Source organism: Lycium ferocissimum, chromosome 10, assembly GCF_029784015.1.
Source record: "Lycium ferocissimum isolate CSIRO_LF1 chromosome 10, AGI_CSIRO_Lferr_CH_V1, whole genome shotgun sequence".
Lineage (NCBI taxonomy): Eukaryota > Viridiplantae > Streptophyta > Magnoliopsida > Solanales > Solanaceae > Lycium > Lycium ferocissimum.
This window is the reverse complement of record NC_081351.1, coordinates 2988950-2999346: the sequence shown is the minus strand read 5'-3', so window position 1 is coordinate 2999346 and position 10397 is coordinate 2988950. Positions and strand designations below refer to the sequence as shown.

Sequence of the window (10397 nt, the reverse complement as noted above, 5' to 3'; positions counted from 1 at the left end):
CCATCATCCAAAATCCCCCCAATTATGTCCCAAGCTCCCAGTCTCATAAATCTAACACTGGGACAAGTTTGAAAGTTTTCAAAAAATTCGAGTCGAACTACAAATTGCCTGAATTCTCATATAGCCTGATATATGTAGGAAACCCAATGCTAAGGTCCGGCCGTAATTTTCAAAACTGCAGGCGCTTTTAACTTAATAGATGAGTTGATTTGATCGGACAAAAATCGGGTTTATCAAATTTTTTTGCTCGGGGACGGCTCCGTCATCCTCGAACAACGAAGAGACAGCTGTTGACACCCAATTTTTGCCCTCCAAAAATTCGAATTAACTAGTCAAACTTCTTGAATCGCAAACAGAGTAAAAGAATTATTCGAAAATCTAAAAATACTTTCTAATACTGCTTTTGGTGATATTTTGCCATTTTATTTGGCAAAATACCCTAATATATTATGTATATTTACGTATAACTATAATTATTAATTATGCCTATTTTATCATTTTTGAAAATCAATTTAAAGACAAATGCCTCAATTAAGTACGTAGTTTTATTACTATAATTAGTACGCTTTGACAAATAAATATTTTACTCTATAAGTCAAGAATCTTAATTAGTTAGTTGAATATTTGATTTTTTTTCTCAAGCTTATTTTAATTTAGTTGGATTTTTAAGATTGTCTTTGATTTAAACGAGATGATCTTAATTTGAGTTGAATTAACCATTCCTACAAATTGTGGTTACAATTGAGATGCAAAAGGTCACTATTTAAACTCAATTCTTGACCATCTTTTTAATCTCCAAACCAGCCCAATGTTTTTCTCAAGCCTAATTCATAACCTGGCCCACTTCCCTTTTGAAACCTCAAAAATCAGTTGCCTTTCTCATTTCTTGGAACACAGCAAAAGAAAAACACCAAACGAACCCTTAAGTCCAAAATATTTCACCGCCAATTTCAAATTCTCCAGCTGTCTTCTCCATTTTCGGCTAAGGTCCAGTGACTTTAAGCTTTCGCAGTCATTGCTGGCCTATTTCAAGTAAAGAATTTATGGGTTTTGTTTTCTTCCTCACAAAGAGGATAATTTTCATCGGTAATAATTGTTTTTTTCAAATATGATTTAGCTTTTAGCTTTTATCTTTTTCTTTTCTAATATAATCAGTGGAATGAAAAACGAATTTCAAGTCTGGATTTTGTCCCACATCATTTCAAAATGAAAAAACCCTAGCAGTTGGGGCTCTATAAATAGAACCCTCAATTCTCATTCATACACGATTTTTTTTTTGGAGATCAAAAATTGGTTTTTATACCAATAGTGGGTTTTTGACAACTGCAAGAGTGAGAACACTCAGAAATCCGGCTAAGCCATGAGTTTCGAGGACGTTCTCGCTCATGTTTAATTTTTTGGTAGTCGTTTTAATCGATTTGGGTGAAAGGTCAACCCTCGTTGCCCCCGTCACTGCTCGGCAAAAAGGTAATTTCTTCCTTATCTCAGTTTTATTTTCCTTTTGTTAATTTATGTGTGTATTTCAATTTCGGTATAGATTAGTTTAGTTTTGGAATGCTGTTAGAATTAGATAAGTAATCTTCTACATTCATCTTAAGGTTCTGTTTTATTTTTTCAATTCTGCTTCTGCTTGGTTACAGTCTACTGGCTAAGTGATTAGTGTTATAATTCGTTTGAACATTCGTTAGTAGAAAACATGAAGTTGTCCTCACACTCTTTCGATATAGATTTTTGAATGGTGCCATGATGTACTTGTTCAAATAATTAGTTTTTGGTTCTAGTTATAGAAATAAGAAGTTTTTTTCCATTCTTTCTTTTCATGTGATCATAAGTTTATGTATAAGAATGACATTGGATCAGTTGGATCTTTAGTTGTTAACATGGCATAGTTTGAAGAGTAAACTAGTTGAAGTTGAGTGGGATTCCCTTCCTCTATTTACTGAAAATGCTGTGTAGATGAGCATGAGGTTGTGCTTTTGGTTATGAATTATACTCTTTTTTTTGATTAAGCACCGTTGTGCTTTGGTTATGAATTATACCCCAGTCTTCTGTTTGCACCCGGTGATCCAAAGTCCCTTCATTTTCATAGTTATTGGTTAGGGTCTGTTTGAGGTGATCCAAAGTCCCTTCATTTTCATAGTTATGTTAGGGTCTGTTAGTCTATGTATTTCTGGACAATTCAAAATTTTGAATTTTAGCTGGCTGTTAGATTTAGTTAAAGTACCTTTTTTTTTTCTTTCGATAGTTCAATCCAAGTCTTATCCTCATGTCATGACCCAATTTTGCTAAGCCACGCGGGCACTTACCTTTCCCACCTCGATAAGCGAACCCTCAACCCAACAAAAATAAAAGCATAAATAATTAAATCAACTAAGCGGAAGAGAATAATCACGTAAGTCTTACGATAAATAAAATAGAAAGAGGAGCGGAAATAAGGAAATACACCCAGGGATTGGTCTAAGCCATACAAGCGCATCTAGAATTCGAAATATACAAGTTTGAAAATATAATAATACATCAAATCTGTATATGTCTCAGAATGGAAAAGCAAGAGATAAATAAGGAGGAGTCTTGAAGGTAGCGGACATCTCGCGCTCACCCTGTAGACTCGAAGCAGTCCTGATAGCAACTATCAGCCACGGGAGATGGAAGAAGACCCGAACGGAACTCGTACTATAAAAGAATGCGACAAGTGCGGCTGGTACAAAACCACGGTCTTGGTGGCGCATCATAGGCCGACTAAGTATAACTAACATAATTCAGACAATAAAGCAAGATAGGCAGATAAATCAATAAGTATAAGTCAACCATAATCAGAACCAAGTACACATCATCACCTAGGTAGAAGCATCTAAACCCAAGTGTGCCAACTCTCAATATGTCCGATCCGAAACCAACATCACAAATAAAGCACCAAACCATCACAATATGAACCATGATGCAATGCAATAATGTATGGATGCAAATGCAATGCCATGTAATGCTGTGTACACATGTACTCTAGACGGAATACCTCCACGTCTCGGTAGCACAACCCAAGGTGACTCGCGAAGTCTAAGTGCTACTCGTCCCGGATCTTTGCCCAATAGATAGACGAGACTCCAGATCTTTACCCACAGAGGGTTTTCACCAAAGACCACCCTGGGGACCTGCGGAGTCCATGCACTCACTCAATCCACGATTTCGGTACAAACATCGGATATCGGACTCTCACATCACTTTTATCCAAAATCGAGCCCAGCTTATCACAGTGTTTCATCAAGTACTAACAATGTATCAACAGTACATCATGAAGGATCAGAATGTATGCAATGTATGTATCAATATCAATAATCCAATCAATATCACAAGTACCAAATATGGGTACACCAACAATATCATGAAAGACTACACAAGTCATATAGAACTATATCCTCGTTCTAACATCAACAAATAAGGTACTACAATATCTCAATCATGATGGAAAAACAGTCCCCATTATCTACTATCAACACGTGGCATTAAGCCAACAACAACATAACAATCAAGTCACAACACAACGGGGTGGCTAACCCCAATCACACAACAGGGCCCAACCTAGGACAATATCCAACCCAACTTCATATTTATATGCTGTCTCCGACAATATCATCTAAATATATGCTTCACTACACAAAATCTCATCAAAGGTAAGCCATAACCTACCTGGATGATCGAACAACAATACATCAATAATCACTCTTTAGCCTTGCCCTTCCGCTGAGCCTCAAGATCAAAGAAGTCTAGGCATATTTGAAATCTAGATTAGAAATCATGAAGATTGATACCTATATTGCTATCATTCAAATTAGATCAAAACCAACCCTAGAATTTGAGAAAACGGGGCCCACAAGGTCAAAACGGGAAATTCGGGGGTAAAATATCCAATTAAACACTAGGTGATCAAAACGCATCAACTAATTGCTAAATAACTGAAGGATTCATCCAATTTTGAAATTCAAGCAAAACCCCCAATTTTGGGTATAAACCTAACTCTTAGATTCAAGAATCCAACAATAATAATGGAAGATATGTGATTAACAACCTTAGATACATTATAATCTAGCATAAACCCAATCAAATTCATCATTTAAAAGCCTAAATAGAATATCCATTAAATACACTTTTTAACTTCCATTACTAAGGAACTAACAAGGAAAGAGGGATTCTAAGATGACTAGGAATAAGGAATTAGTAAGGAGATTAGCAGGACTTACCACCAAGAATTTTCCCCAAGAATCTTCTAGAACAGTACACAAGAGCTCAATTTATGTAATGGTAATGAATGATAGACTACGGGCTTTTAATACACACTTAATGAAAAAAATAATAGGTCCGATACCGTTATGGTGGCATCGGGACCGCCATGGTGCTGCCGTCCCGACGTCCTCTTCAGACCGTCAGAACTATCTGGGCAAAACAAGCTTGGCCGCCCCAGGTGCCATACACCGCTACGGCGGTGCTTCTAGGACGGCACTGGTACCACTCTGGCAGACACCAGGTACCAGAATCCCAAATATTTTTTCAAGTCTCAACCGAAATCTCGACCAACTCCCGAGGCCATCTGCTCACAAACCACGTACACAGACCCACATATAAACACGCTACAAAAGCACTCGCGGCCTCGAAATTTCACAACAGAGGCCTTGTTGACCGAGTCAACCTCGATACCTCAATTCCAACTTCCCAACCTAAGTCCCAAAATGCATCCAGGTGCATTGGGAACTGAACCAGATATACACACAAGTTCTAAACGACCATCCAGACCCCTCGGAATCGACGAATTTCCAAAAAGATCCGTTTATCCAAAAGTCAACTCTTTTTCGCTTTAAGCCCAAATTTTACAAAAGGTCGCCCGAATCAAATCTAGACACCTCGAGAAGCGTGACAATAGTCCCCTAGGGTCAAAAGTGAGCTAACCAAGCTCGAAAAGGGGCGAAAATGCCAGAAGGACTATAACGACTAAACGGGGTCATTACACCTCAAGTAGGATGAGATTAGACCAGTTAGCATGGCACTTTGTTTCATCTTTGATAGACTCATATTTTAAATTAGAGAGGTTGCCTTGAGATTTATTTAAGATTAGTTAAAGTGTGTCTGTTTTGTTGAAGTACATAGTTCAAAGGTTTATAGACTGAAATCTGTTTCACACCATTAACATGCTGTAAGAACTTTCATGAATGTTGTGCTGTGGTTTCCTTCCCCTTTGGCCAGTTGCTGCTTCGTCTTGTTATGCGATATCCACCTCTGCTCTCTCCCTTAGTGCTATTATGTCCTCTCAGTTTCCTGCTAATTAATTGTTGAGTTGAATAGTATGACTTCCTCCAATTTGGTCATATAGTTTAAGCTTAACCTTCTGTCCTTGAAGAAGAATATAGTGTGGCTCTAGTTAACTTATTTCCAATGTGCTCATGTATTGTTCTTTCTGGATCAGTTGAGCATTTGCAAGTCCTATAAATAGGCAAATGATTTCAAATCTTTCACCAAATCCAACTTCAGTTTTTTTTCTCCCTTGAAAAAATGGGTTATAAACTAAGGTGTACATGTTTGCATGGTTTGCCAGAAAGATGACAAAGTATGTGAACCTAAATACAATCCCATGTTGGCTCTATTTAATGAACTTCCGTATGTAGATTTTGTGACATTTTCAGTTTGCTTACCATGAATGTTGCTGCGCTCTTTACGGTATTCTAATATGCTAAATTGTAGTTAAAGTAATGGCCACATCTAGGTTGTTTGAAGAACAGAGAATATGACATCTACATTTGACTTAACTGCTTCAATTGTGAATAAGCTTCAAAAAGCTAAGATATTACTTGGAATCTGGAAAAGCTATTTCCCCTAAAAGTAGAATGGTTCTGTGTCTGTTTTGAACTTTTGTTCCAATGGGAATTTCCAACAGTTCTGCCATTTTGAACTTTTGTTCCAATGTGAATTTCCAACAGTTCTCCCATTTTGTTAAGAATAGAGAGTGTTTAAGTTTGAAGATGATTTTGGGTTCTGTTTTGTTGAATTCTACATAAGGGATGATCCAACTTGGCTTTGGTCTTAATTTGTGTTTAGAATTATAGGCAGAACCTAATCCCCACACCTTTGGCATGCTATGTCTAGTTAATACTCCAACATTCTCTAAATATTACATTATTTGACTATTAAGTTTCCCCTTAATGATAAGCCTCAATTTCCTAACTTTAAGAATCAATCTTTACCTTATTTTAGTTTGCAATTACAGGAAACTTTGCTTATGTTGTGAATTGTTCTTGATGGTTTCAAGATTCTACTCTTATGTTACCCTAATTCATACTGAAAGCTTAGACTGAGTTCTGCTAGCTATTTGACAAGTGAAGTGTCTTTCATTTAATAATTATCATGTAAAAACCTCTTTTGTTTGCGATACTCATCTTTCACTCCTCTTTTCTTTGCATGAACTGGGGAGTTTTAAATCCCAAATGTCCTTGAGATGCTTTTATGGATTGCTATTACATTGGAAGAACTTGTAGCCATGGTGTGGTTCCATTTTTGAGTTACTACTGTGAGTGGTTGATATTTTTTTTTTAGTGGATGTTGCTGCACTCCCGAGTTGTTGCTGAACCTTGGGATAAACTGCTGCTTTTTTGAGGCTTAGAATAGGCAGACTGCTGCTGCATTTCTTGAGCTATCTGCTGCTGCCTTTTGGGGCAAAAAGCTATTGTTCTTGATACAGTTTGATTCCCTCAGAGTGCTGGACTTTGGCCACTACTTTTAGCTAGCTGCTGTTGCAACTTTTGAGCTGCTGCTATATTGCAAACAACTACTGTGTTTGTGTGGCAATCCAATGTCCATGTTGAGAAAAAATGTGGTTATACTTGGCTTCTATGTTGATGTTACACTCGATAAAATAGTTGCTGTTTTGCTGCTACTTGTAGCTGTGGCATTGTGCTAATTGTTGCACTTGGGATATATTGGTACAATTCCGAGCTAATATTCGCTACTGTGTTTCGAGAATCAATCTGCTACATTTTAGGCAACATTGGAGCTAAAATGGCTACTGAGTCTTTGGCTCATTTTGCTGTTGTGTTCCTTGGACAAGTGCTGTTGCTTTTTTTTTTTTCCGAAGAAACATAGCTGATGCTACTTTGGATGAAAATGATCTTTGTGATATTTTTGAGCTGCTGCTTTTTTTTTTTCCAGGTAGAAACAGATGATATACTTGATAAAAAATACCACTGAGTTGAACATAATACTACACTTGGGCCGATGAAAACATTTAATTTGAGGCCATGCCTTGTTTGGAAAGGTTATCCCTCGGTTTAGGCAATGATGATCTCATAGTATAGTAATAAAGTAGGATCCAATATGCATTTGGAAAGGCGACCAGAATGATTGACGAGTCACTAGTTCGCAGCCACGACATGTTCTCCCCATATTAAAAAGAAACATGAGTCTGAGCTTCCGTAATCAAAGCTCTCAAAGTTTGATACGAGTTCGAGGGATATTATTATTTATGTTCCTAAACATCACCCTATGGGGTAGCGTATCATTTTGACTAACTACTTTTCTTCTCATCGTGTGAGGTACCAATAAAACAAGCACGGAAAGCAAAGCTTAAGGACAAAGTAAAAGGATCGGATGTTTAGAGCTTCAGACGAACAGTAGAAAAGTACAGGATTTGGGCTTAAGGCCGACAAAGCTAAACTTTCTTCCCTTCTTTATTTTTTGTATAAAACATATTTTATATGTTTACATTCACTTGGTGGGAACATGCATTTTTTTGTAAATTGTATAGATATTGAAACCCTTATAAATTGGAACCTAGGATTCGGGTAGACGATATTTCAAATTGTACCCGAACGATAAAAGAGTTGTATTCCATTTGATTAAAGTAACTAAAAGTGAAAGAATGTTTTCTTGAACAAAAAGTTGATTATCTTTGAATATATTTTTAAAAGTACATTTCATAATTTGAGAAACTTAAGAAAAGAAAGTAAAAAGAAATATCTGGGCTAGACCCAATTTAATGAATTCAAATGAATGAAATTTCTTTCAAAGTCTGAGTTTGGGAAAATAGTTCTGAGGATATGGTTGACCAAAGAGATAAAATGTGGATAATTTATGAATTAATAAAAGACTATATATATTTGTATACATATGTATTTTCTTACAAACACATGACATTAGTTTCAGACGAGGCACACCCGATATTACTATCCTTATAAGTAAAAGGACAAACTATTTTTTACCTGGATATTTTAAATCCGAACTCAAAGTACCCTTACTTAAAGGGAATTTGATTAACTCTTTTAAAACCAAAATGATATGTCATGACAATATTTTTATACAGGAAACTAAACAAAAGTATAAGCAGTTCATACAAAATCACACATTCAAGCTCGAAGGTCAACTGTATGCTACGGATCCTTAACACTAGGGTTCCTAACACCTTTCCTAGGGGATCATCAGAACCCTTACCTAGAACTCTGGATTACGAAGGATTTTTCACTGTATTTGAATAAACCCTTTACCATCAGTTTTCCTAATTTCCTAAAAATTAGGTGACGACTCTTTTTGAAAACAAGTCCGAAAGAGCACCAATAAGTTCTTAGTAGCATTCTGAGCACTTATCCCGCCCGCGAAATGCGAACCGTAACACGGTCTATTATGCAACACGTACGAGCCACCAGTTAGTCACGATAGTAAGTGTGCCTTTCGGACGGTCCCTAGTGAAACTCGTAAGTGCCACTCTTATATTCAGTGTTGCCTAAGGGCATATGACTTAACAAAAGTAAGCAATCAGATTCAGTATACGATAAGCGGAATAGTATAATAGTTCTACAGTTTAACAAGATATTCAGATAAGTTTAGATATTTCTCTGTACGGTAAGCTAAGTATAGAATACTCCAGCATACCCAGATTATATTCATTTAGCACAACTCCATTTACACGTTGTTTATACTTACGAGCTTCAAAATCTAGATATATATAGATTAGTTACACCGAGCTTTAGATAGACGATTGGCTCTGGGGGGCATGCATATATAGTTGCCTTTATAGCAATATTGTGAGTCAGGAAAAGGTTCAGGTATCTAGTTTGACGAGCCCTTACAGTAGACAGGGTTGATATTCAGCAGAGGATCGATAAGACTCCATTTCGTTCGGAGTGCAGCTGAGTCATGTTGATAGCAGATGTTTCCATTCTAGTGGTCATGTTGATAGCAGATGTTTACAGACTTCATGGGTAGGCCGGGGCCCTATCCCGAGCAAGTTTTGATGTCAGATACTCTTAGAGAATTTTGTAGACACATGTTTAGTACGTACAGTTTGAGTTGTGGCCTTATAGGCCCTGCAGAGTCGGTGATCATATGGTGGCCTTTTCGGCCCTTGTATATATATCTTGAGCTGTTCATTTCAGTTGTAAAAGAGCATGGTGGCCTTGTCGGCCCGCATAGGTATATATATACGTATATATATATATATATATATATATATGTGTGTGTGTGTGTGTGTGTGTTTGTTGTTTGGGTTATGTTTCAACTTGGTTGCCATGATTGCCCACCTTCAGTTCAGTAAAAGTTATAGCCTTATCGGCTTATTATATCAGAAAGCGAGTATTGTTGGCCTTGCCGACTTGAGTAGTTTGGTTAAGTCCAGCAGTTATGAGATACAGTTTGGTACGAAGGTCTGAGTATGGCATAGCCTCTTCAGATTTGGAGCGTGACAATTTTACTTGAAGAGAAAAAAGTCTATTTGACTGATACGCTTCTATTTTGTTGTACATCAAAGTTCAAGAAATAAGTCCATCAAATTTATACAGCTTTTTTACTAGCCAACTTAGAGCTTGGCCAACAGTCCCCAGTTCTTATAACATTTAAATTTGAGAAAACTGCACCAAAATTTTGACTTAAAAGCTTTGGCTCCTTATGACCTTTCCTCCGTCAGTCCCCAATATCTTGCCATGGCTGATCTTCTTGAAAGCTTTTTGAACCATTCCTGATTCCTTGCTACCCCTGGTGACTGATCAACCCAATTGGTTATTCAAAGTAACACGTTTTATGTTACTACCTCATTAAAAACCTTGCTGAGAAAACCCTTTCTTTGTTTTCAGAGATAAAAACCGGACGAAGGGAAAAAGAATGCAAAGACGTGTTTTCAAAATTCTCCGGGTAGTCCTTTAATCTAGTCGTGCTCCCGACTTTATGTTTTGTTGGAAACCATTTTCCTCTTGTTCTTGCAATAAATGTTATAACTTCTTAGAAAACATATTTTAAAAAATTAAAACTTACGTCGAACATTTTTAGTTTGCAACAACTCGGTGTAAGTTTCTTCCCTGCAACCTTATTCGGTTAAACAATTCTTCATTATTCCTTCTACTTCTTAAACCTATTGGTCATTCCTCCATCTT

General features: G+C 36.9%; 1 long non-coding RNA gene across 1 annotated transcript; it reads left to right on the top strand.

Moving 5' to 3' along the window:
• The first annotated feature begins 900 nt into the window (after positions 1–900).
• On the top strand, positions 901–7916 carry LOC132035447 (uncharacterized). The gene is made up of 2 exons (XR_009409252.1): positions 901–1467; positions 7189–7916. It is a non-coding gene; the product is annotated as an uncharacterized LOC132035447 (long non-coding RNA).
• Positions 7917–10397: the final 2481 nt, after the last annotated feature.